At 43.2% G+C, this 21,897-nt stretch overlaps 43 non-coding genes across 43 annotated transcripts; all 43 read left to right on the top strand.

The window, feature by feature from the left end:
• Positions 1–2,430: 2,430 nt before the first annotated feature.
• TRNAD-GUC (transfer RNA aspartic acid (anticodon GUC)) lies at positions 2,431–2,502 on the top strand. The gene has a single exon. It is a non-coding gene; the product is annotated as a tRNA-Asp (tRNA).
• A 126-nt stretch (positions 2,503–2,628) lies between these two features.
• On the top strand, positions 2,629–2,699 carry TRNAG-GCC (transfer RNA glycine (anticodon GCC)). The gene has a single exon. It is a non-coding gene; the product is annotated as a tRNA-Gly (tRNA).
• A 595-nt stretch (positions 2,700–3,294) lies between these two features.
• Positions 3,295–3,366, top strand: TRNAD-GUC (transfer RNA aspartic acid (anticodon GUC)). The gene has a single exon. It is a non-coding gene; the product is annotated as a tRNA-Asp (tRNA).
• Positions 3,367–3,492: 126 nt separating this feature from the next.
• On the top strand, positions 3,493–3,563 carry TRNAG-GCC (transfer RNA glycine (anticodon GCC)). Its single transcript has one exon. It is a non-coding gene; the product is annotated as a tRNA-Gly (tRNA).
• A 595-nt stretch (positions 3,564–4,158) lies between these two features.
• TRNAD-GUC (transfer RNA aspartic acid (anticodon GUC)) lies at positions 4,159–4,230 on the top strand. The gene has a single exon. It is a non-coding gene; the product is annotated as a tRNA-Asp (tRNA).
• A 126-nt stretch (positions 4,231–4,356) lies between these two features.
• Positions 4,357–4,427, top strand: TRNAG-GCC (transfer RNA glycine (anticodon GCC)). Its single transcript has one exon. It is a non-coding gene; the product is annotated as a tRNA-Gly (tRNA).
• Positions 4,428–5,220: 793 nt separating this feature from the next.
• TRNAG-GCC (transfer RNA glycine (anticodon GCC)) lies at positions 5,221–5,291 on the top strand. Its single transcript has one exon. It is a non-coding gene; the product is annotated as a tRNA-Gly (tRNA).
• A 595-nt stretch (positions 5,292–5,886) lies between these two features.
• Positions 5,887–5,958, top strand: TRNAD-GUC (transfer RNA aspartic acid (anticodon GUC)). The gene has a single exon. It is a non-coding gene; the product is annotated as a tRNA-Asp (tRNA).
• A 126-nt stretch (positions 5,959–6,084) lies between these two features.
• TRNAG-GCC (transfer RNA glycine (anticodon GCC)) lies at positions 6,085–6,155 on the top strand. The gene has a single exon. It is a non-coding gene; the product is annotated as a tRNA-Gly (tRNA).
• A 595-nt stretch (positions 6,156–6,750) lies between these two features.
• Positions 6,751–6,822, top strand: TRNAD-GUC (transfer RNA aspartic acid (anticodon GUC)). The gene has a single exon. It is a non-coding gene; the product is annotated as a tRNA-Asp (tRNA).
• A 126-nt stretch (positions 6,823–6,948) lies between these two features.
• TRNAG-GCC (transfer RNA glycine (anticodon GCC)) lies at positions 6,949–7,019 on the top strand. Its single transcript has one exon. It is a non-coding gene; the product is annotated as a tRNA-Gly (tRNA).
• Positions 7,020–7,614: 595 nt separating this feature from the next.
• TRNAD-GUC (transfer RNA aspartic acid (anticodon GUC)) lies at positions 7,615–7,686 on the top strand. The gene has a single exon. It is a non-coding gene; the product is annotated as a tRNA-Asp (tRNA).
• Positions 7,687–7,812: 126 nt separating this feature from the next.
• On the top strand, positions 7,813–7,883 carry TRNAG-GCC (transfer RNA glycine (anticodon GCC)). Its single transcript has one exon. It is a non-coding gene; the product is annotated as a tRNA-Gly (tRNA).
• Positions 7,884–8,478: 595 nt separating this feature from the next.
• TRNAD-GUC (transfer RNA aspartic acid (anticodon GUC)) lies at positions 8,479–8,550 on the top strand. The gene has a single exon. It is a non-coding gene; the product is annotated as a tRNA-Asp (tRNA).
• A 126-nt stretch (positions 8,551–8,676) lies between these two features.
• TRNAG-GCC (transfer RNA glycine (anticodon GCC)) lies at positions 8,677–8,747 on the top strand. Its single transcript has one exon. It is a non-coding gene; the product is annotated as a tRNA-Gly (tRNA).
• A 595-nt stretch (positions 8,748–9,342) lies between these two features.
• On the top strand, positions 9,343–9,414 carry TRNAD-GUC (transfer RNA aspartic acid (anticodon GUC)). The gene has a single exon. It is a non-coding gene; the product is annotated as a tRNA-Asp (tRNA).
• A 126-nt stretch (positions 9,415–9,540) lies between these two features.
• TRNAG-GCC (transfer RNA glycine (anticodon GCC)) lies at positions 9,541–9,611 on the top strand. Its single transcript has one exon. It is a non-coding gene; the product is annotated as a tRNA-Gly (tRNA).
• Positions 9,612–10,206: 595 nt separating this feature from the next.
• On the top strand, positions 10,207–10,278 carry TRNAD-GUC (transfer RNA aspartic acid (anticodon GUC)). Its single transcript has one exon. It is a non-coding gene; the product is annotated as a tRNA-Asp (tRNA).
• Positions 10,279–10,404: 126 nt separating this feature from the next.
• On the top strand, positions 10,405–10,475 carry TRNAG-GCC (transfer RNA glycine (anticodon GCC)). Its single transcript has one exon. It is a non-coding gene; the product is annotated as a tRNA-Gly (tRNA).
• A 595-nt stretch (positions 10,476–11,070) lies between these two features.
• On the top strand, positions 11,071–11,142 carry TRNAD-GUC (transfer RNA aspartic acid (anticodon GUC)). Its single transcript has one exon. It is a non-coding gene; the product is annotated as a tRNA-Asp (tRNA).
• A 126-nt stretch (positions 11,143–11,268) lies between these two features.
• Positions 11,269–11,339, top strand: TRNAG-GCC (transfer RNA glycine (anticodon GCC)). Its single transcript has one exon. It is a non-coding gene; the product is annotated as a tRNA-Gly (tRNA).
• Positions 11,340–12,132: 793 nt separating this feature from the next.
• Positions 12,133–12,203, top strand: TRNAG-GCC (transfer RNA glycine (anticodon GCC)). The gene has a single exon. It is a non-coding gene; the product is annotated as a tRNA-Gly (tRNA).
• A 595-nt stretch (positions 12,204–12,798) lies between these two features.
• TRNAD-GUC (transfer RNA aspartic acid (anticodon GUC)) lies at positions 12,799–12,870 on the top strand. The gene has a single exon. It is a non-coding gene; the product is annotated as a tRNA-Asp (tRNA).
• A 126-nt stretch (positions 12,871–12,996) lies between these two features.
• TRNAG-GCC (transfer RNA glycine (anticodon GCC)) lies at positions 12,997–13,067 on the top strand. Its single transcript has one exon. It is a non-coding gene; the product is annotated as a tRNA-Gly (tRNA).
• Positions 13,068–13,662: 595 nt separating this feature from the next.
• TRNAD-GUC (transfer RNA aspartic acid (anticodon GUC)) lies at positions 13,663–13,734 on the top strand. The gene has a single exon. It is a non-coding gene; the product is annotated as a tRNA-Asp (tRNA).
• A 126-nt stretch (positions 13,735–13,860) lies between these two features.
• Positions 13,861–13,931, top strand: TRNAG-GCC (transfer RNA glycine (anticodon GCC)). Its single transcript has one exon. It is a non-coding gene; the product is annotated as a tRNA-Gly (tRNA).
• Positions 13,932–14,526: 595 nt separating this feature from the next.
• TRNAD-GUC (transfer RNA aspartic acid (anticodon GUC)) lies at positions 14,527–14,598 on the top strand. The gene has a single exon. It is a non-coding gene; the product is annotated as a tRNA-Asp (tRNA).
• Positions 14,599–14,724: 126 nt separating this feature from the next.
• On the top strand, positions 14,725–14,795 carry TRNAG-GCC (transfer RNA glycine (anticodon GCC)). The gene has a single exon. It is a non-coding gene; the product is annotated as a tRNA-Gly (tRNA).
• Positions 14,796–15,390: 595 nt separating this feature from the next.
• On the top strand, positions 15,391–15,462 carry TRNAD-GUC (transfer RNA aspartic acid (anticodon GUC)). The gene has a single exon. It is a non-coding gene; the product is annotated as a tRNA-Asp (tRNA).
• A 126-nt stretch (positions 15,463–15,588) lies between these two features.
• Positions 15,589–15,659, top strand: TRNAG-GCC (transfer RNA glycine (anticodon GCC)). The gene has a single exon. It is a non-coding gene; the product is annotated as a tRNA-Gly (tRNA).
• Positions 15,660–16,452: 793 nt separating this feature from the next.
• On the top strand, positions 16,453–16,523 carry TRNAG-GCC (transfer RNA glycine (anticodon GCC)). Its single transcript has one exon. It is a non-coding gene; the product is annotated as a tRNA-Gly (tRNA).
• A 595-nt stretch (positions 16,524–17,118) lies between these two features.
• On the top strand, positions 17,119–17,190 carry TRNAD-GUC (transfer RNA aspartic acid (anticodon GUC)). The gene has a single exon. It is a non-coding gene; the product is annotated as a tRNA-Asp (tRNA).
• Positions 17,191–17,316: 126 nt separating this feature from the next.
• Positions 17,317–17,387, top strand: TRNAG-GCC (transfer RNA glycine (anticodon GCC)). Its single transcript has one exon. It is a non-coding gene; the product is annotated as a tRNA-Gly (tRNA).
• Positions 17,388–17,982: 595 nt separating this feature from the next.
• Positions 17,983–18,054, top strand: TRNAD-GUC (transfer RNA aspartic acid (anticodon GUC)). Its single transcript has one exon. It is a non-coding gene; the product is annotated as a tRNA-Asp (tRNA).
• A 126-nt stretch (positions 18,055–18,180) lies between these two features.
• On the top strand, positions 18,181–18,251 carry TRNAG-GCC (transfer RNA glycine (anticodon GCC)). The gene has a single exon. It is a non-coding gene; the product is annotated as a tRNA-Gly (tRNA).
• Positions 18,252–18,846: 595 nt separating this feature from the next.
• TRNAD-GUC (transfer RNA aspartic acid (anticodon GUC)) lies at positions 18,847–18,918 on the top strand. The gene has a single exon. It is a non-coding gene; the product is annotated as a tRNA-Asp (tRNA).
• A 126-nt stretch (positions 18,919–19,044) lies between these two features.
• Positions 19,045–19,115, top strand: TRNAG-GCC (transfer RNA glycine (anticodon GCC)). Its single transcript has one exon. It is a non-coding gene; the product is annotated as a tRNA-Gly (tRNA).
• Positions 19,116–19,710: 595 nt separating this feature from the next.
• On the top strand, positions 19,711–19,782 carry TRNAD-GUC (transfer RNA aspartic acid (anticodon GUC)). The gene has a single exon. It is a non-coding gene; the product is annotated as a tRNA-Asp (tRNA).
• Positions 19,783–19,908: 126 nt separating this feature from the next.
• TRNAG-GCC (transfer RNA glycine (anticodon GCC)) lies at positions 19,909–19,979 on the top strand. Its single transcript has one exon. It is a non-coding gene; the product is annotated as a tRNA-Gly (tRNA).
• A 595-nt stretch (positions 19,980–20,574) lies between these two features.
• TRNAD-GUC (transfer RNA aspartic acid (anticodon GUC)) lies at positions 20,575–20,646 on the top strand. Its single transcript has one exon. It is a non-coding gene; the product is annotated as a tRNA-Asp (tRNA).
• A 126-nt stretch (positions 20,647–20,772) lies between these two features.
• Positions 20,773–20,843, top strand: TRNAG-GCC (transfer RNA glycine (anticodon GCC)). Its single transcript has one exon. It is a non-coding gene; the product is annotated as a tRNA-Gly (tRNA).
• A 595-nt stretch (positions 20,844–21,438) lies between these two features.
• TRNAD-GUC (transfer RNA aspartic acid (anticodon GUC)) lies at positions 21,439–21,510 on the top strand. Its single transcript has one exon. It is a non-coding gene; the product is annotated as a tRNA-Asp (tRNA).
• A 126-nt stretch (positions 21,511–21,636) lies between these two features.
• On the top strand, positions 21,637–21,707 carry TRNAG-GCC (transfer RNA glycine (anticodon GCC)). The gene has a single exon. It is a non-coding gene; the product is annotated as a tRNA-Gly (tRNA).
• The last annotated feature ends 190 nt before the right edge of the window (positions 21,708–21,897 follow it).

Raw genomic sequence — 21,897 nt, 5'->3', positions numbered from 1 at the left:
GTAATATCGTTTTTCCAGGGTTCGTGAACAAAACAAAAAGTAAATGATTTTAAAGTCCATTTTATATTCAGATACGTTAATCGGGACTGGTCTTAAAGTTTAAATCGGGATACGTACCACTGTGCAATGCACCTTCACAGGGGATCAAACCCAGGACCTCTTTGATTACACCACCATCGGTGAGGCCCCTGAAATCATTGAGGAAACTTGTTCATCATAATGTTCTCTCGCCCTGCGAAAGTTTATTGGTGATATAGGGTGACATCCTACACACGTCTTCCAGACATACACACGCGGGCACACCCCTCCCCTGCACACACACGATTGTATGCTTACAGCACATGCTGTGCCCTCCCAGAAAAACAATTCTAAATCCGCCTATGAATATATCTGCTATCAAATAATGAACGGCACTTACCTCGACAGTTCCTTGACATAATTTTGCAACAAGGTTTGCAATATCTTCTGTTATGCCTTCTTGTTGAATATCAAGAGTCTGAAAGTTCGCACGTTTCACTCTCGCAATTCGGATGGAATTCCTCTGAACTTAAATCGACCTTTTCTGACGTTCTATTTGTGGAAGGTGAAGCTTCAACTTCCATTTTTTGTTTCTTTTTGAAATAATCTAATAATGTATTTCTCCTCTTTTTTCTATCCATCTTTAGTTCCACGTCAAAAATCTATTACACATGCAGAAACGTAACACACAACACGACCACTTCGACTTGCTACCTTGCAGACTGCATCTCGCTACAACCCCAGTGAACACCAGGACTTGGGAGAAAGATACCGGGCGGTCGAATGTCTGAACCATGCATCCAGCTTGGTCCAGCTCAAATTACGTCACCAGTGTTGACAGCAACCAGTAGTGTCAGTGTCAGTAGTGTTGGCAACTGCTAAATTATTTACGCACAAATTCAAGCGAGATCTTTCACACATGTTACAAGAAAATTCAATAAACTGAAGGCTGGAAATTGGTTGCGAAAAAAATATCTAATTTGTAAAGAGCACAAGAGTAAAACGTATAATATTTTGGCATATTAATTGCTTTTATTTTGTTTATGAAACTGACTGGGCCAGTTGCGCTATATAACGCATCCCTCCCTTCCTCCCGGCATGCTATTGTACAAAACATCGATTGCCTACTTCGTAAAACCATGCCTCGCTACTCCCTGCAACAATTATTATTATTATTATAATTATTGATATTTTGAAATAAATATGCATCCAGGTGCGAAATAAGATTTTGACTTACTTTGCCTACTAATTGTAGTGATTCAAATCTCACAGAACTTTGCTCTGCTGGTATAAATGGTATAAGAAGGGGAAAGAAAGAAAAGGGAAGTTAGCAGCACTGTCGTAACAGGAAAGGGAGGGTCATTCTCCTAAGAGGGTCATCGTGGGTGAAAGAAAGGGGAGGAGGGATTCCTTCAGTTCGCATTCCAAGGGTTGCGGCTCTTTTCTTGACCATACTGAGAAGGAAATTCTCCTTCCTTTTCAGTGACTAAGGAATGAATGAATGCTTGTGCATTGCTGTAACTCAACTCCAATATTATCAAAAGTAATTGAAGAAGCAATACATTTCTCATTGCCAAATGTAAACATTTTACAATATTGGCAATTTATGAAATAAAATGTATTTCTGCTTTGAATTTTTTTAAATGACGAAACCAATGGGGGGGTTTAACCCCCACCAACCCCCCCCCCCCTGGGCACGCCACTGTCCACCAGGAAACAGTAGGACGCACAGGAGTTGAAAAAATGGTAGTCAAATGAGAAGCGTTTTAAGGATGTTCAATAGTAGAAAAACTACAATATAAAAATATCAGAAATTTATTAAAAGGTTGCTGTCGAATACATAATTTACCACCACCCGGACCACGAATCAATTATTTAAGATTTTAGTGGTGTTTGAAATTCAGATGTTCCAGTTCGGGGAACGTTGAGGGTGGGGTGTGTGTTGACCGTTGACCTGGGGACCGTTCAAAAATACGTTCCTGCTACACCCCCAACAACAATATACCACTGGGTTTCAAGTTACAAAGATCTATATATATATATCATAGTGCACAAATTTTTACATATTTGTGGAATTCTAAAAACAAATATGCTCCATTCAATGCCAAAAAAATAACAAAAAAGGAGCCAAAAAATATCCAAATCGGAACCGATGATATCGAACCATCTAATCTATTAATCAATTGAATCACTCATTTACATATTTGCTCTGACAACGATAACTCAAGACAAACATAGTATATTTACAAATTAAATGCAAACGAAAGAAATAATAAGATCAAATACCATTATCACCAATTTTTTTTAAAAAAAGGACCATAAAAATAACAAGAAGGGGTGTAGTACGAACGCCGACCAAACGCAAAACTGAACCATCGCAATGTCAGTATTTTGAAAAGTTTCCGCAAGCAGTCCTCGGTAGTATAGTGGTGAGTATCCCCGCCTGTCACGCGGGAGACCGGGGTTGGATTCCCCGCCGGGGAGGGCAAAACTTTTTTGTGGAAACAAAGTTATAGCAATTGTCACCGTGAGACAATGCTCCTTTGGTACTTTTCCGAGGTGAAAGTGTTCTTCAGGATGATGTTATAATAAGTGCTACTGAAAGAATTAGCATCGGTGGTTCAGTGGTAGAATGCTCGCCTGCCACGCGGGCGGCCCGGGTTCGATTCCCGGCCGATGCAATGGAATTTTGTTCATTCCAGAGAAGAGGAGATTCCTTTGAGACGCAGTCGTCAATCGTAGGGCAGAAGTCGATGACTTTCATTTTAAGTTTCAATTACGGAACTGTCGGTGTCCCGTCTTCTCCCCCTCAGCAGAAATGTAGAGACAGTCAGATGACGGACGTAAAATGCTAACGGAAATTTCCCGGAACTTTAGATAATAATTTCGGTTCAGGGGCGTTTTACCTTCCGAGAAAGTTTCTGCCAAGAAGAAGTCTTGAACCCACGACCTTCCGTTCAGCAATCAAACACAAGTCTTCAACACAACGCTGCTCATGCTTGTTTTATGCTATCCTTTCGAGAGACGAAGCACATGCATATCTCTATCAGTGGGTGGAAAGTATTATGTATTTTCTCGAGTTTTGAGAATATCTGGGACATATTTGGAAAATGTCTTGACGGCCACTTGCTTTTCATGCCTCGAAAATAGTTTATTTTTTTCTTCTTCCTAGTTTGTAGTTCGTTAGTGGGAGTTTTATTTTCGTTTCAATTTAAGTTTAATTTTTAATGTTTAAGCCATCGCAATGTCAATATTTTGAAAAGTTTCCGCAAGCAGTCCTCGGTAGTATAGTGGTGAGTATCCCCGCCTGTCACGCGGGAGACCGGGGTTCGATTCCCCGCCGGGGAGGGCAAAACTTTTTTGTGGAAACAAAGTTATAGCAATTGTCACCGTGAGACAATGCTCCTTTGGTACTTTTCCGAGGTGAAAGTGTTCTTCAGGATGATGTTATAATAAGTGCTACTGAAAGAATTAGCATCGGTGGTTCAGTGGTAGAATGCTCGCCTGCCACGCGGGCGGCCCGGGTTCGATTCCCGGCCGATGCAATGGAATTTTGTTCATTCCAGAGAAGAGGAGATTCCTTTGAGACGCAGTCGTCAATCGTAGGGCAGAAGTCGATGACTTTCATTTTAAGTTTCAATTACGGAACTGTCGGTGTCCCGTCTTCTCCCCCTCAGCAGAAATGTAGAGACAGTCAGATGACGGACGTAAAATGCTAACGGAAATTTCCCGGAACTTTAGATAATAATTTCGGTTCAGGGGCGTTTTACCTTCCGAGAAAGTTTCTGCCAAGAAGAAGTCTTGAACCCACGACCTTCCGTTCAGCAATCAAACACAAGTCTTCAACACAACGCTGCTCATGCTTGTTTTATGCTATCCTTTCGAGAGACGAAGCACATGCATATCTCTATCAGTGGGTGGAAAGTATTATGTATTTTCTCGAGTTTTGAGAATATCTGGGACATATTTGGAAAATGTCTTGACGGCCACTTGCTTTTCATGCCTCGAAAATAGTTTATTTTTTTCTTCTTCCTAGTTTGTAGTTCGTTAGTGGGAGTTTTATTTTCGTTTCAATTTAAGTTTAATTTTTAATGTTTAAGCCATCGCAATGTCAATATTCTGAAAAGTTTCCGCAAGCAGTCCTCGGTAGTATAGTGGTGAGTATCCCCGCCTGTCACGCGGGAGACCGGGGTTCGATTCCCCGCCGGGGAGGGCAAAACTTTTTTGTGGAAACAAAGTTATAGCAATTGTCACCGTGAGACAATGCTCCTTTGGTACTTTTCCGAGGTGAAAGTGTTCTTCAGGATGATGTTATAATAAGTGCTACTGAAAGAATTAGCATGGGTGGTTCAGTGGTAGAATGCTCGCCTGCCACGCGGGCGGCCCGGGTTCGATTCCCGGCCGATGCAATGGAATTTTGTTCATTCCAGAGAAGAGGAGATTCCTTTGAGACGCAGTCGTCAATCGTAGGGCAGAAGTCGATGACTTTCATTTTAAGTTTCAATTACGGAACTGTCGGTGTCCCGTCTTCTCCCCCTCAGCAGAAATGTAGAGACAGTCAGATGACGGACGTAAAATGCTAACGGAAATTTCCCGGAACTTTAGATAATAATTTCGGTTCAGGGGCGTTTTACCTTCCGAGAAAGTTTCTGCCAAGAAGAAGTCTTGAACCCACGACCTTCCGTTCAGCAATCAAACACAAGTCTTCAACACAACGCTGCTCATGCTTGTTTTATGCTATCCTTTCGAGAGACGAAGCACATGCATATCTCTATCAGTGGGTGGAAAGTATTATGTATTTTCTCGAGTTTTGAGAATATCTGGGACATATTTGGAAAATGTCTTGACGGCCACTTGCTTTTCATGCCTCGAAAATAGTTTATTTTTTTCTTCTTCCTAGTTTGTAGTTCGTTAGTGGGAGTTTTATTTTCGTTTCAATTTAAGTTTAATTTTTAATGTTTAAGCCATCGCAATGTCAATATTTTGAAAAGTTTCCGCAAGCAGTCCTCGGTAGTATAGTGGTGAGTATCCCCGACTGTCACGCGGGAGACCGGGGTTGGATTCCCCGCCGGGGAGGGCAAAACTTTTTTGTGGAAACAAAGTTATAGCAATTGTCACCGTGAGACAATGCTCCTTTGGTACTTTTCCGAGGTGAAAGTGTTCTTCAGGATGATGTTATAATAAGTGCTACTGAAAGAATTAGCACCGGTGGTTCAGTGGTAGAATGCTCGCCTGCCACGCGGGCGGCCCGGGTTCGATTCCCGGCCGATGCAATTGAATTTTGTTCATTCCAGAGAAGAGGAGATTCCTTTGAGACGCAGTCGTCAATCGTAGAGCAGAAGTCGATGACTTTCATTTTAAGTTTCAATTACGGAACTGTCTGTGTCCCGTCTTCTCCCCCTCAGCAGAAATGTAGAGACAGTCAGATGACGGACGTAAAATGCTAACGGAAATTTCCCGGAACTTTAGATAATAATTTCGGTTCAGGGGCGTTTAACCTTCCGAGAAAGTTTCTGCCAAGAAGAAGTCTTGAACCCACGACCTTCCGTTCAGCAATCAAACACAAGTCTTCAACACAACGCTGCTCATGCTTGTTTTATGCTATCCTTTCGAGAGACGAAGCACATGCATATCTCTATCAGTGGGTGGAAAGTATTATGTATTTTCTCGAGTTTTGAGAATATCTGGGACATATTTGGAAAATGTCTCGACGGCCACTTGCTTTTCATGCCTCGAAAATAGTTTATTTTTTTCTTCTTCCTAGTTTGTAGTTCGTTAGTGGGAGTTTTATTTTCGTTTCAATTTAAGTTTAATTTTTAATGTTTAAGCCATCGCAATGTCAATATTTTGAAAAGTTTCCGCAAGCAGTCCTCGGTAGTATAGTGGTGAGTATCCCCGCCTGTCACGCGGGAGACCGGGGTTCGATTCCCCGCCGGGGAGGGCAAAACTTTTTTGTGGAAACAAAGTTATAGCAATTGTCACCGTGAGACAATGCTCCTTTGGTACTTTTCCGAGGTGAAAGTGTTCTTCAGGATGATGTTATAATAAGTGCTACTGAAAGAATTAGCATCGGTGGTTCAGTGGTAGAATGCTCGCCTGCCACGCGGGCGGCCCGGGTTCGATTCCCGGCCGATGCAATGGAATTTTGTTCATTCCAGAGAAGAGGAGATTCCTTTGAGACGCAGTCGTCAATCGTAGGGCAGAAGTCGATGACTTTCATTTTAAGTTTCAATTACGGAACTGTCGGTGTCCCGTCTTCTCCCCCTCAGCAGAAATGTAGAGACAGTCAGATGACGGACGTAAAATGCTAACGGAAATTTCCCGGAACTTTAGATAATAATTTCGGTTCAGGGGCGTTTTACCTTCCGAGAAAGTTTCTGCCAAGAAGAAGTCTTGAACCCACGACCTTCCGTTCAGCAATCAAACACAAGTCTTCAACACAACGCTGCTCATGCTTGTTTTATGCTATCCTTTCGAGAGACGAAGCACATGCATATCTCTATCAGTGGGTGGAAAGTATTATGTATTTTCTCGAGTTTTGAGAATATCTGGGACATATTTGGAAAATGTCTTGACGGCCACTTGCTTTTCATGCCTCGAAAATAGTTTATTTTTTTCTTCTTCCTAGTTTGTAGTTCGTTAGTGGGAGTTTTATTTTCGTTTCAATTTAAGTTTAATTTTTAATGTTTAAGCCATCGCAATGTCAATATTTTGAAAAGTTTCCGCAAGCAGTCCTCGGTAGTATAGTGGTGAGTATCCCCGCCTGTCACGCGGGAGACCGGGGTTCGATTCCCCGCCGGGGAGGGCAAAACTTTTTTGTGGAAACAAAGTTATAGCAATTGTCACCGTGAGACAATGCTCCTTTGGTACTTTTCCGAGGTGAAAGTGTTCTTCAGGATGATGTTATAATAAGTGCTACTGAAAGAATTAGCATCGGTGGTTCAGTGGTAGAATGCTCGCCTGCCACGCGGGCGGCCCGGGTTCGATTCCCGGCCGATGCAATGGAATTTTGTTCATTCCAGAGAAGAGGAGATTCCTTTGAGACGCAGTCGTCAATCGTAGGGCAGAAGTCGATGACTTTCATTTTAAGTTTCAATTACGGAACTGTCGGTGTCCCGTCTTCTCCCCCTCAGCAGAAATGTAGAGACAGTCAGATGACGGACGTAAAATGCTAACGGAAATTTCCCGGAACTTTAGATAATAATTTCGGTTCAGGGGCGTTTTACCTTCCGAGAAAGTTTCTGCCAAGAAGAAGTCTTGAACCCACGACCTTCCGTTCAGCAATCAAACACAAGTCTTCAACACAACGCTGCTCATGCTTGTTTTATGCTATCCTTTCGAGAGACGAAGCACATGCATATCTCTATCAGTGGGTGGAAAGTATTATGTATTTTCTCGAGTTTTGAGAATATCTGGGACATATTTGGAAAATGTCTTGACGGCCACTTGCTTTTCATGCCTCGAAAATAGTTTATTTTTTTCTTCTTCCTAGTTTGTAGTTCGTTAGTGGGAGTTTTATTTTCGTTTCAATTTAAGTTTAATTTTTAATGTTTAAGCCATCGCAATGTCAATATTTTGAAAAGTTTCCGCAAGCAGTCCTCGGTAGTATAGTGGTGAGTATCCCCGCCTGTCACGCGGGAGACCGGGGTTCGATTCCCCGCCGGGGAGGGCAAAACTTTTTTGTGGAAACAAAGTTATAGCAATTGTCACCGTGAGACAATGCTCCTTTGGTACTTTTCCGAGGTGAAAGTGTTCTTCAGGATGATGTTATAATAAGTGCTACTGAAAGAATTAGCATCGGTGGTTCAGTGGTAGAATGCTCGCCTGCCACGCGGGCGGCCCGGGTTCGATTCCCGGCCGATGCAATGGAATTTTGTTCATTCCAGAGAAGAGGAGATTCCTTTGAGACGCAGTCGTCAATCGTAGGGCAGAAGTCGATGACTTTCATTTTAAGTTTCAATTACGGAACTGTCGGTGTCCCGTCTTCTCCCCCTCAGCAGAAATGTAGAGACAGTCAGATGACGGACGTAAAATGCTAACGGAAATTTCCCGGAACTTTAGATAATAATTTCGGTTCAGGGGCGTTTTACCTTCCGAGAAAGTTTCTGCCAAGAAGAAGTCTTGAACCCACGACCTTCCGTTCAGCAATCAAACACAAGTCTTCAACACAACGCTGCTCATGCTTGTTTTATGCTATCCTTTCGAGAGACGAAGCACATGCATATCTCTATCAGTGGGTGGAAAGTATTATGTATTTTCTCGAGTTTTGAGAATATCTGGGACATATTTGGAAAATGTCTTGACGGCCACTTGCTTTTCATGCCTCGAAAATAGTTTATTTTTTTCTTCTTCCTAGTTTGTAGTTCGTTAGTGGGAGTTTTATTTTCGTTTCAATTTAAGTTTAATTTTTAATGTTTAAGCCATCGCAATGTCAATATTTTGAAAAGTTTCCGCAAGCAGTCCTCGGTAGTATAGTGGTGAGTATCCCCGCCTGTCACGCGGGAGACCGGGGTTCGATTCCCCGCCGGGGAGGGCAAAACTTTTTTGTGGAAACAAAGTTATAGCAATTGTCACCGTGAGACAATGCTCCTTTGGTACTTTTCCGAGGTGAAAGTGTTCTTCAGGATGATGTTATAATAAGTGCTACTGAAAGAATTAGCATCGGTGGTTCAGTGGTAGAATGCTCGCCTGCCACGCGGGCGGCCCGGGTTCGATTCCCGGCCGATGCAATGGAATTTTGTTCATTCCAGAGAAGAGGAGATTCCTTTGAGACGCAGTCGTCAATCGTAGGGCAGAAGTCGATGACTTTCATTTTAAGTTTCAATTACGGAACTGTCGGTGTCCCGTCTTCTCCCCCTCAGCAGAAATGTAGAGACAGTCAGATGACGGACGTAAAATGCTAACGGAAATTTCCCGGAACTTTAGATAATAATTTCGGTTCAGGGGCGTTTTACCTTCCGAGAAAGTTTCTGCCAAGAAGAAGTCTTGAACCCACGACCTTCCGTTCAGCAATCAAACACAAGTCTTCAACACAACGCTGCTCATGCTTGTTTTATGCTATCCTTTCGAGAGACGAAGCACATGCATATCTCTATCAGTGGGTGGAAAGTATTATGTATTTTCTCGAGTTTTGAGAATATCTGGGACATATTTGGAAAATGTCTTGACGGCCACTTGCTTTTCATGCCTCGAAAATAGTTTATTTTTTTCTTCTTCCTAGTTTGTAGTTCGTTAGTGGGAGTTTTATTTTCGTTTCAATTTAAGTTTAATTTTTAATGTTTAAGCCATCGCAATGTCAATATTTTGAAAAGTTTCCGCAAGCAGTCCTCGGTAGTATAGTGGTGAGTATCCCCGCCTGTCACGCGGGAGACCGGGGTTCGATTCCCCGCCGGGGAGGGCAAAACTTTTTTGTGGAAACAAAGTTATAGCAATTGTCACCGTGAGACAATGCTCCTTTGGTACTTTTCCGAGGTGAAAGTGTTCTTCAGGATGATGTTATAATAAGTGCTACTGAAAGAATTAGCATCGGTGGTTCAGTGGTAGAATGCTCGCCTGCCACGCGGGCGGCCCGGGTTCGATTCCCGGCCGATGCAATGGAATTTTGTTCATTCCAGAGAAGAGGAGATTCCTTTGAGACGCAGTCGTCAATCGTAGGGCAGAAGTCGATGACTTTCATTTTAAGTTTCAATTACGGAACTGTCGGTGTCCCGTCTTCTCCCCCTCAGCAGAAATGTAGAGACAGTCAGATGACGGACGTAAAATGCTAACGGAAATTTCCCGGAACTTTAGATAATAATTTCGGTTCAGGGGCGTTTTACCTTCCGAGAAAGTTTCTGCCAAGAAGAAGTCTTGAACCCACGACCTTCCGTTCAGCAATCAAACACAAGTCTTCAACACAACGCTGCTCATGCTTGTTTTATGCTATCCTTTCGAGAGACGAAGCACATGCATATCTCTATCAGTGGGTGGAAAGTATTATGTATTTTCTCGAGTTTTGAGAATATCTGGGACATATTTGGAAAATGTCTTGACGGCCACTTGCTTTTCATGCCTCGAAAATAGTTTATTTTTTTCTTCTTCCTAGTTTGTAGTTCGTTAGTGGGAGTTTTATTTTCGTTTCAATTTAAGTTTAATTTTTAATGTTTAAGCCATCGCAATGTCAATATTTTGAAAAGTTTCCGCAAGCAGTCCTCGGTAGTATAGTGGTGAGTATCCCCGCCTGTCACGCGGGAGACCGGGGTTCGATTCCCCGCCGGGGAGGGCAAAACTTTTTTGTGGAAACAAAGTTATAGCAATTGTCACCGTGAGACAATGCTCCTTTGGTACTTTTCCGAGGTGAAAGTGTTCTTCAGGATGATGTTATAATAAGTGCTACTGAAAGAATTAGCATCGGTGGTTCAGTGGTAGAATGCTCGCCTGCCACGCGGGCGGCCCGGGTTCGATTCCCGGCCGATGCAATGGAATTTTGTTCATTCCAGAGAAGAGGAGATTCCTTTGAGACGCAGTCGTCAATCGTAGGGCAGAAGTCGATGACTTTCATTTTAAGTTTCAATTACGGAACTGTCGGTGTCCCGTCTTCTCCCCCTCAGCAGAAATGTAGAGACAGTCAGATGACGGACGTAAAATGCTAACGGAAATTTCCCGGAACTTTAGATAATAATTTCGGTTCAGGGGCGTTTTACCTTCCGAGAAAGTTTCTGCCAAGAAGAAGTCTTGAACCCACGACCTTCCGTTCAGCAATCAAACACAAGTCTTCAACACAACGCTGCTCATGCTTGTTTTATGCTATCCTTTCGAGAGACGAAGCACATGCATATCTCTATCAGTGGGTGGAAAGTATTATGTATTTTCTCGAGTTTTGAGAATATCTGGGACATATTTGGAAAATGTCTTGACGGCCACTTGCTTTTCATGCCTCGAAAATAGTTTATTTTTTTCTTCTTCCTAGTTTGTAGTTCGTTAGTGGGAGTTTTATTTTCGTTTCAATTTAAGTTTAATTTTTAATGTTTAAGCCATCGCAATGTCAATATTCTGAAAAGTTTCCGCAAGCAGTCCTCGGTAGTATAGTGGTGAGTATCCCCGCCTGTCACGCGGGAGACCGGGGTTCGATTCCCCGCCGGGGAGGGCAAAACTTTTTTGTGGAAACAAAGTTATAGCAATTGTCACCGTGAGACAATGCTCCTTTGGTACTTTTCCGAGGTGAAAGTGTTCTTCAGGATGATGTTATAATAAGTGCTACTGAAAGAATTAGCATCGGTGGTTCAGTGGTAGAATGCTCGCCTGCCACGCGGGCGGCCCGGGTTCGATTCCCGGCCGATGCAATGGAATTTTGTTCATTCCAGAGAAGAGGAGATTCCTTTGAGACGCAGTCGTCAATCGTAGGGCAGAAGTCGATGACTTTCATTTTAAGTTTCAATTACGGAACTGTCGGTGTCCCGTCTTCTCCCCCTCAGCAGAAATGTAGAGACAGTCAGATGACGGACGTAAAATGCTAACGGAAATTTCCCGGAACTTTAGATAATAATTTCGGTTCAGGGGCGTTTTACCTTCCGAGAAAGTTTCTGCCAAGAAGAAGTCTTGAACCCACGACCTTCCGTTCAGCAATCAAACACAAGTCTTCAACACAACGCTGCTCATGCTTGTTTTATGCTATCCTTTCGAGAGACGAAGCACATGCATATCTCTATCAGTGGGTGGAAAGTATTATGTATTTTCTCGAGTTTTGAGAATATCTGGGACATATTTGGAAAATGTCTTGACGGCCACTTGCTTTTCATGCCTCGAAAATAGTTTATTTTTTTCTTCTTCCTAGTTTGTAGTTCGTTAGTGGGAGTTTTATTTTCGTTTCAATTTAAGTTTAATTTTTAATGTTTAAGCCATCGCAATGTCAATATTTTGAAAAGTTTCCGCAAGCAGTCCTCGGTAGTATAGTGGTGAGTATCCCCGACTGTCACGCGGGAGACCGGGGTTGGATTCCCCGCCGGGGAGGGCAAAACTTTTTTGTGGAAACAAAGTTATAGCAATTGTCACCGTGAGACAATGCTCCTTTGGTACTTTTCCGAGGTGAAAGTGTTCTTCAGGATGATGTTATAATAAGTGCTACTGAAAGAATTAGCACCGGTGGTTCAGTGGTAGAATGCTCGCCTGCCACGCGGGCGGCCCGGGTTCGATTCCCGGCCGATGCAATGGAATTTTGTTCATTCCAGAGAAGAGGAGATTCCTTTGAGACGCAGTCGTCAATCGTAGAGCAGAAGTCGATGACTTTCATTTTAAGTTTCAATTACGGAACTGTCTGTGTCCCGTCTTCTCCCCCTCAGCAGAAATGTAGAGACAGTCAGATGACGGACGTAAAATGCTAACGGAAATTTCCCGGAACTTTAGATAATAATTTCGGTTCAGGGGCGTTTAACCTTCCGAGAAAGTTTCTGCCAAGAAGAAGTCTTGAACCCACGACCTTCCGTTCAGCAATCAAACACAAGTCTTCAACACAACGCTGCTCATGCTTGTTTTATGCTATCCTTTCGAGAGACGAAGCACATGCATATCTCTATCAGTGGGTGGAAAGTATTATGTATTTTCTCGAGTTTTGAGAATATCTGGGACATATTTGGAAAATGTCTTGACGGCCACTTGCTTTTCATGCCTCGAAAATAGTTTATTTTTTTCTTCTTCCTAGTTTGTAGTTCGTTAGTGGGAGTTTTATTTTCGTTTCAATTTAAGTTTAATTTTTAATGTTTAAGCCATCGCAATGTCAATATTTTGAAAAGTTTCCGCAAGCAGTCCTCGGTAGTATAGTGGTGAGTATCCCCGCCTGTCACGCGGGAGACCGGGGTTCGATTCCCCGCCGGGGAGGGCAAAACTTTTTTGTGGAAACAAAGTTATAGCAATTGTCACCGTGAGACAATGCTCCTTTGGTACTTTTCCGAGGTGAAAGTGTTCTTCAGGATGATGTTATAATAAGTGCTACTGAAAGAATTAGCATCGGTGGTTCAGTGGTAGAATGCTCGCCTGCCACGCGGGCGGCCCGGGTTCGATTCCCGGCCGATGCAATGGAATTTTGTTCATTCCAGAGAAGAGGAGATTCCTTTGAGACGCAGTCGTCAATCGTAGGGCAGAAGTCGATGACTTTCATTTTAAGTTTCAATTACGGAACTGTCGGTGTCCCGTCTTCTCCCCCTCAGCAGAAATGTAGAGACAGTCAGATGACGGACGTAAAATGCTAACGGAAATTTCCCGGAACTTTAGATAATAATTTCGGTTCAGGGGCGTTTTACCTTCCGAGAAAGTTTCTGCCAAGAAGAAGTCTTGAACCCACGACCTTCCGTTCAGCAATCAAACACAAGTCTTCAACACAACGCTGCTCATGCTTGTTTTATGCTATCCTTTCGAGAGACGAAGCACATGCATATCTCTATCAGTGGGTGGAAAGTATTATGTATTTTCTCGAGTTTTGAGAATATCTGGGACATATTTGGAAAATGTCTTGACGGCCACTTGCTTTTCATGCCTCGAAAATAGTTTATTTTTTTCTTCTTCCTAGTTTGTAGTTCGTTAGTGGGAGTTTTATTTTCGTTTCAATTTAAGTTTAATTTTTAATGTTTAAGCCATCGCAATGTCAATATTTTGAAAAGTTTCCGCAAGCAGTCCTCGGTAGTATAGTGGTGAGTATCCCCGCCTGTCACGCGGGAGACCGGGGTTCGATTCCCCGCCGGGGAGGGCAAAACTTTTTTGTGGAAACAAAGTTATAGCAATTGTCACCGTGAGACAATGCTCCTTTGGTACTTTTCCGAGGTGAAAGTGTTCTTCAGGATGATGTTATAATAAGTGCTACTGAAAGAATTAGCATCGGTGGTTCAGTGGTAGAATGCTCGCCTGCCACGCGGGCGGCCCGGGTTCGATTCCCGGCCGATGCAATGGAATTTTGTTCATTCCAGAGAAGAGGAGATTCCTTTGAGACGCAGTCGTCAATCGTAGGGCAGAAGTCGATGACTTTCATTTTAAGTTTCAATTACGGAACTGTCGGTGTCCCGTCTTCTCCCCCTCAGCAGAAATGTAGAGACAGTCAGATGACGGACGTAAAATGCTAACGGAAATTTCCCGGAACTTTAGATAATAATTTCGGTTCAGGGGCGTTTTACCTTCCGAGAAAGTTTCTGCCAAGAAGAAGTCTTGAACCCACGACCTTCCGTTCAGCAATCAAACACAAGTCTTCAACACAACGCTGCTCATGCTTGTTTTATGCTATCCTTTCGAGAGACGAAGCACATGCATATCTCTATCAGTGGGTGGAAAGTATTATGTATTTTCTCGAGTTTTGAGAATATCTGGGACATATTTGGAAAATGTCTTGACGGCCACTTGCTTTTCATGCCTCGAAAATAGTTTATTTTTTTCTTCTTCCTAGTTTGTAGTTCGTTAGTGGGAGTTTTATTTTCGTTTCAATTTAAGTTTAATTTTTAATGTTTAAGCCATCGCAATGTCAATATTTTGAAAAGTTTCCGCAAGCAGTCCTCGGTAGTATAGTGGTGAGTATCCCCGCCTGTCACGCGGGAGACCGGGGTTCGATTCCCCGCCGGGGAGGGCAAAACTTTTTTGTGGAAACAAAGTTATAGCAATTGTCACCGTGAGACAATGCTCCTTTGGTACTTTTCCGAGGTGAAAGTGTTCTTCAGGATGATGTTATAATAAGTGCTACTGAAAGAATTAGCATCGGTGGTTCAGTGGTAGAATGCTCGCCTGCCACGCGGGCGGCCCGGGTTCGATTCCCGGCCGATGCAATGGAATTTTGTTCATTCCAGAGAAGAGGAGATTCCTTTGAGACGCAGTCGTCAATCGTAGGGCAGAAGTCGATGACTTTCATTTTAAGTTTCAATTACGGAACTGTCGGTGTCCCGTCTTCTCCCCCTCAGCAGAAATGTAGAGACAGTCAGATGACGGACGTAAAATGCTAACGGAAATTTCCCGGAACTTTAGATAATAATTTCGGTTCAGGGGCGTTTTACCTTCCGAGAAAGTTTCTGCCAAGAAGAAGTCTTGAACCCACGACCTTCCGTTCAGCAATCAAACACAAGTCTTCAACACAACGCTGCTCATGCTTGTTTTATGCTATCCTTTCGAGAGACGAAGCACATGCATATCTCTATCAGTGGGTGGAAAGTATTATGTATTTTCTCGAGTTTTGAGAATATCTGGGACATATTTGGAAAATGTCTTGACGGCCACTTGCTTTTCATGCCTCGAAAATAGTTTATTTTTTTCTTCTTCCTAGTTTGTAGTTCGTTAGTGGGAGTTTTATTTTCGTTTCAATTTAAGTTTAATTTTTAATGTTTAAGCCATCGCAATGTCAATATTCTGAAAAGTTTCCGCAAGCAGTCCTCGGTAGTATAGTGGTGAGTATCCCCGCCTGTCACGCGGGAGACCGGGGTTCGATTCCCCGCCGGGGAGGGCAAAACTTTTTTGTGGAAACAAAGTTATAGCAATTGTCACCGTGAGACAATGCTCCTTTGGTACTTTTCCGAGGTGAAAGTGTTCTTCAGGATGATGTTATAATAAGTGCTACTGAAAGAATTAGCATCGGTGGTTCAGTGGTAGAATGCTCGCCTGCCACGCGGGCGGCCCGGGTTCGATTCCCGGCCGATGCAATGGAATTTTGTTCATTCCAGAGAAGAGGAGATTCCTTTGAGACGCAGTCGTCAATCGTAGGGCAGAAGTCGATGACTTTCATTTTAAGTTTCAATTACGGAACTGTCGGTGTCCCGTCTTCTCCCCCTCAGCAGAAATGTAGAGACAGTCAGATGACGGACGTAAAATGCTAACGGAAATTTCCCGGAACTTTAGATAATAATTTCGGTTCAGGGGCGTTTTACCTTCCGAGAAAGTTTCTGCCAAGAAGAAGTCTTGAACCCACGACCTTCCGTTCAGCAATCAAACACAAGTCTTCAACACAACGCTGCTCATGCTTGTTTTATGCTATCCTTTCGAGAGACGAAGCACATGCATATCTCTATCAGTGGGTGGAAAGTATTATGTATTTTCTCGAGTTTTGAGAATATCTGGGACATATTTGGAAAATGTCTTGACGGCCACTTGCTTTTCATGCCTCGAAAATAGTTTATTTTTTTCTTCTTCCTAGTTTGTAGTTCGTTAGTGGGAGTTTTATTTTCGTTTCAATTTAAGTTTAATTTTTAATGTTTAAGCCATCGCAATGTCAATATTTTGAAAAGTTTCCGCAAGCAGTCCTCGGTAGTATAGTGGTGAGTATCCCCGACTGTCACGCGGGAGACCGGGGTTGGATTCCCCGCCGGGGAGGGCAAAACTTTTTTGTGGAAACAAAGTTATAGCAATTGTCACCGTGAGACAATGCTCCTTTGGTACTTTTCCGAGGTGAAAGTGTTCTTCAGGATGATGTTATAATAAGTGCTACTGAAAGAATTAGCACCGGTGGTTCAGTGGTAGAATGCTCGCCTGCCACGCGGGCGGCCCGGGTTCGATTCCCGGCCGATGCAATGGAATTTTGTTCATTCCAGAGAAGAGGAGATTCCTTTGAGACGCAGTCGTCAATCGTAGAGCAGAAGTCGATGACTTTCATTTTAAGTTTCAATTACGGAACTGTCTGTGTCCCGTCTTCTCCCCCTCAGCAGAAATGTAGAGACAGTCAGATGACGGACGTAAAATGCTAACGGAAATTTCCCGGAACTTTAGATAATAATTTCGGTTCAGGGGCGTTTAACCTTCCGAGAAAGTTTCTGCCAAGAAGAAGTCTTGAACCCACGACCTTCCGTTCAGCAATCAAACACAAGTCTTCAACACAACGCTGCTCATGCTTGTTTTATGCTATCCTTTCGAGAGACGAAGCACATGCATATCTCTATCAGTGGGTGGAAAGTATTATGTATTTTCTCGAGTTTTGAGAATATCTGGGACATATTTGGAAAATGTCTTGACGGCCACTTGCTTTTCATGCCTCGAAAATAGTTTATTTTTTTCTTCTTCCTAGTTTGTAGTTCGTTAGTGGGAGTTTTATTTTCGTTTCAATTTAAGTTTAATTTTTAATGTTTAAGCCATCGCAATGTCAATATTTTGAAAAGTTTCCGCAAGCAGTCCTCGGTAGTATAGTGGTGAGTATCCCCGCCTGTCACGCGGGAGACCGGGGTTCGATTCCCCGCCGGGGAGGGCAAAACTTTTTTGTGGAAACAAAGTTATAGCAATTGTCACCGTGAGACAATGCTCCTTTGGTACTTTTCCGAGGTGAAAGTGTTCTTCAGGATGATGTTATAATAAGTGCTACTGAAAGAATTAGCATCGGTGGTTCAGTGGTAGAATGCTCGCCTGCCACGCGGGCGGCCCGGGTTCGATTCCCGGCCGATGCAATGGAATTTTGTTCATTCCAGAGAAGAGGAGATTCCTTTGAGACGCAGTCGTCAATCGTAGGGCAGAAGTCGATGACTTTCATTTTAAGTTTCAATTACGGAACTGTCGGTGTCCCGTCTTCTCCCCCTCAGCAGAAATGTAGAGACAGTCAGATGACGGACGTAAAATGCTAACGGAAATTTCCCGGAACTTTAGATAATAATTTCGGTTCAGGGGCGTTTTACCTTCCGAGAAAGTTTCTGCCAAGAAGAAGTCTTGAACCCACGACCTTCCGTTCAGCAATCAAACACAAGTCTTCAACACAACGCTGCTCATGCTTGTTTTATGCTATCCTTTCGAGAGACGAAGCACATGCATATCTCTATCAGTGGGTGGAAAGTATTATGTATTTTCTCGAGTTTTGAGAATATCTGGGACATATTTGGAAAATGTCTTGACGGCCACTTGCTTTTCATGCCTCGAAAATAGTTTATTTTTTTCTTCTTCCTAGTTTGTAGTTCGTTAGTGGGAGTTTTATTTTCGTTTCAATTTAAGTTTAATTTTTAATGTTTAAGCCATCGCAATGTCAATATTTTGAAAAGTTTCCGCAAGCAGTCCTCGGTAGTATAGTGGTGAGTATCCCCGCCTGTCACGCGGGAGACCGGGGTTCGATTCCCCGCCGGGGAGGGCAAAACTTTTTTGTGGAAACAAAGTTATAGCAATTGTCACCGTGAGACAATGCTCCTTTGGTACTTTTCCGAGGTGAAAGTGTTCTTCAGGATGATGTTATAATAAGTGCTACTGAAAGAATTAGCATCGGTGGTTCAGTGGTAGAATGCTCGCCTGCCACGCGGGCGGCCCGGGTTCGATTCCCGGCCGATGCAATGGAATTTTGTTCATTCCAGAGAAGAGGAGATTCCTTTGAGACGCAGTCGTCAATCGTAGGGCAGAAGTCGATGACTTTCATTTTAAGTTTCAATTACGGAACTGTCGGTGTCCCGTCTTCTCCCCCTCAGCAGAAATGTAGAGACAGTCAGATGACGGACGTAAAATGCTAACGGAAATTTCCCGGAACTTTAGATAATAATTTCGGTTCAGGGGCGTTTTACCTTCCGAGAAAGTTTCTGCCAAGAAGAAGTCTTGAACCCACGACCTTCCGTTCAGCAATCAAACACAAGTCTTCAACACAACGCTGCTCATGCTTGTTTTATGCTATCCTTTCGAGAGACGAAGCACATGCATATCTCTATCAGTGGGTGGAAAGTATTATGTATTTTCTCGAGTTTTGAGAATATCTGGGACATATTTGGAAAATGTCTTGACGGCCACTTGCTTTTCATGCCTCGAAAATAGTTTATTTTTTTCTTCTTCCTAGTTTGTAGTTCGTTAGTGGGAGTTTTATTTTCGTTTCAATTTAAGTTTAATTTTTAATGTTTAAGCCATCGCAATGTCAATATTTTGAAAAGTTTCCGCAAGCAGTCCTCGGTAGTATAGTGGTGAGTATCCCCGCCTGTCACGCGGGAGACCGGGGTTCGATTCCCCGCCGGGGAGGGCAAAACTTTTTTGTGGAAACAAAGTTATAGCAATTGTCACCGTGAGACAATGCTCCTTTGGTACTTTTCCGAGGTGAAAGTGTTCTTCAGGATGATGTTATAATAAGTGCTACTGAAAGAATTAGCATCGGTGGTTCAGTGGTAGAATGCTCGCCTGCCACGCGGGCGGCCCGGGTTCGATTCCCGGCCGATGCAATGGAATTTTGTTCATTCCAGAGAAGAGGAGATTCCTTTGAGACGCAGTCGTCAATCGTAGGGCAGAAGTCGATGACTTTCATTTTAAGTTTCAATTACGGAACTGTCGGTGTCCCGTCTTCTCCCCCTCAGCAGAAATGTAGAGACAGTCAGATGACGGACGTAAAATGCTAACGGAAATTTCCCGGAACTTTAGATAATAATTTCGGTTCAGGGGCGTTTTACCTTCCGAGAAAGTTTCTGCCAAGAAGAAGTCTTGAACCCACGACCTTCCGTTCAGCAATCAAACACAAGTCTTCAACACAACGCTGCTCATGCTTGTTTTATGCTATCCTTTCGAGAGACGAAGCACATGCATATCTCTATCAGTGGGTGGAAAGTATTATGTATTTTCTCGAGTTTTGAGAATATCTGGGACATATTTGGAAAATGTCTTGACGGCCACTTGCTTTTCATGCCTCGAAAATAGTTTATTTTTTTCTTCTTCCTAGTTTGTAGTTCGTTAGTGGGAGTTTTATTTTCGTTTCAATTTAAGTTTAATTTTTAATGTTTAAGCCATCGCAATGTCAATATTTTGAAAAGTTTCCGCAAGCAGTCCTCGGTAGTATAGTGGTGAGTATCCCCGCCTGTCACGCGGGAGACCGGGGTTCGATTCCCCGCCGGGGAGGGCAAAACTTTTTTGTGGAAACAAAGTTATAGCAATTGTCACCGTGAGACAATGCTCCTTTGGTACTTTTCCGAGGTGAAAGTGTTCTTCAGGATGATGTTATAATAAGTGCTACTGAAAGAATTAGCATGGGTGGTTCAGTGGTAGAATGCTCGCCTGCCACGCGGTCGGCCCGGGTTCGATTCCCGGCCGATGCAATGGAATTTTGTTCATTCCAGAGAAGAGGAGATTCCTTTGAGACGCAGTCGTCAATCGTAGGGCAGAAGTCGATGACTTTCATTTTAAGTTTCAATTACGGAACTGTCGGTGTCCCGTCTTCTCCCCCTCAGCAGAAATGTAGAGACAGTCAGATGACGGACGTAAAATGCTAACGGAAATTTCCCGGAACTTTAGATAATAATTTCGGTTCAGGGGCGTTTTACCTTCCGAGAAAGTTTCTGCCAAGAAGAAGTCTTGAACCCACGACCTTCCGTTCAGCAATCAAACACAAGTCTTCAACACAACGCTGCTCATGCTTGTTTTATGCTATCCTTTCGAGAGACGAAGCACATGCATATCTCTATCAGTGGGTGGAAAGTATTATGTATTTTCTCGAGTTTTGAGAATATCTGGGACATATTTGGAAAATGTCTTGACGGCCACTTGCTTTTCATGCCTCGAAAATAGTTTATTTTTTTCTTCTTCCTAGTTTGTAGTTCGTTAGTGGGAGTTTTATTTTCGTTTCAATTTAAGTTTAATTTTTAATGTTTAAGCCATCGCAATGTCAATATTTTGAAAAGTTTCCGCAAGCAGTCCTCGGTAGTATAGTGGTGAGTATCCCCGCCTGTCACGCGGGAGACCGGGGTTCGATTCCCCGCCGGGGAGGGCAAAACTTTTTTGTGGAAACAAAGTTATAGCAATTGTCACCGTGAGACAATGCTCCTTTGGTACTTTTCCGAGGTGAAAGTGTTCTTCAGGATGATGTTATAATAAGTGCTACTGAAAGAATTAGCATCGGTGGTTCAGTGGTAGAATGCTCGCCTGCCACGCGGGCGGCCCGGGTTCGATTCCCGGCCGATGCAATGGAATTTTGTTCATTCCAGAGAAGAGGAGATTCCTTTGAGACGCAGTCGTCAATCGTAGGGCAGAAGTCGATGACTTTCAATTTAAGTTTCAATTACGGAACTGTCGGTGTCCCGTCTTCTCCCCCTCAGCAGAAATGTAGAGACAGTCAGATGACGGACGTAAAATGCTAACGGAAATTTCCCGGAACTTTAGATAATAATTTCGGTTCAGGGGCGTTTTACCTTCCGAGAAAGTTTCTGCCAAGAAGAAGTCTTGAACCCACGACCTTCCGTTCAGCAATCAAACACAAGTCTTCAACACAACGCTGCTCATGCTTGTTTTATGCTATCCTTTCGAGAGACGAAGCACATGCATATCTCTATCAGTGGGTGGAAAGTATTATGTATTTTCTCGAGTTTTGAGAATATCTGGGACATATTTGGAAAATGTCTTGACGGCCACTTGCTTTTCATGCCTCGAAAATAGTTTATTTTTTTCTTCTTCCTAGTTTGTAGTTCGTTAGTGGGAGTTTTATTTTCGTTTCAATTTAAGTTTAATTTTTAATGTTTAAGCCATCGCAATGTCAATATTTTGAAAAGTTTCCGCAAGCAGTCCTCGGTAGTATAGTGGTGAGTATCCCCGCCTGTCACGCGGGAGACCGGGGTTCGATTCCCCGCCGGGGAGGGCAAAACTTTTTTGTGGAAACAAAGTTATAGCAATTGTCACCGTGAGACAATGCTCCTTTGGTACTTTTCCGAGGTGAAAGTGTTCTTCAGGATGATGTTATAATAAGTGCTACTGAAAGAATTAGCATCGGTGGTTCAGTGGTAGAATGCTCGCCTGCCACGCGGGCGGCCCGGGTTCGATTCCCGGCCGATGCAATGGAATTTTGTTCATTCCAGAGAAGAGGAGATTCCTTTGAGACGCAGTCGTCAATCGTAGGGCAGAAGTCGATGACTTTCATTTTAAGTTTCAATTACGGAACTGTCGGTGTCCCGTCTTCTCCCCCTCAGCAGAAATGTAGAGACAGTCAGATGACGGACGTAAAATGCTAACGGAAATTTCCCGGAA

Source organism: Lepisma saccharinum, chromosome 25, assembly GCF_977018435.1.
Source record: "Lepisma saccharinum chromosome 25, izLepSacc3.1, whole genome shotgun sequence".
NCBI classification, from domain to species: Eukaryota; Metazoa; Arthropoda; class Insecta; order Zygentoma; family Lepismatidae; genus Lepisma; species Lepisma saccharinum.
The sequence above is the reverse complement of the archived record's forward strand: the minus strand, read 5'-3'. Positions and strand labels throughout refer to the sequence as shown.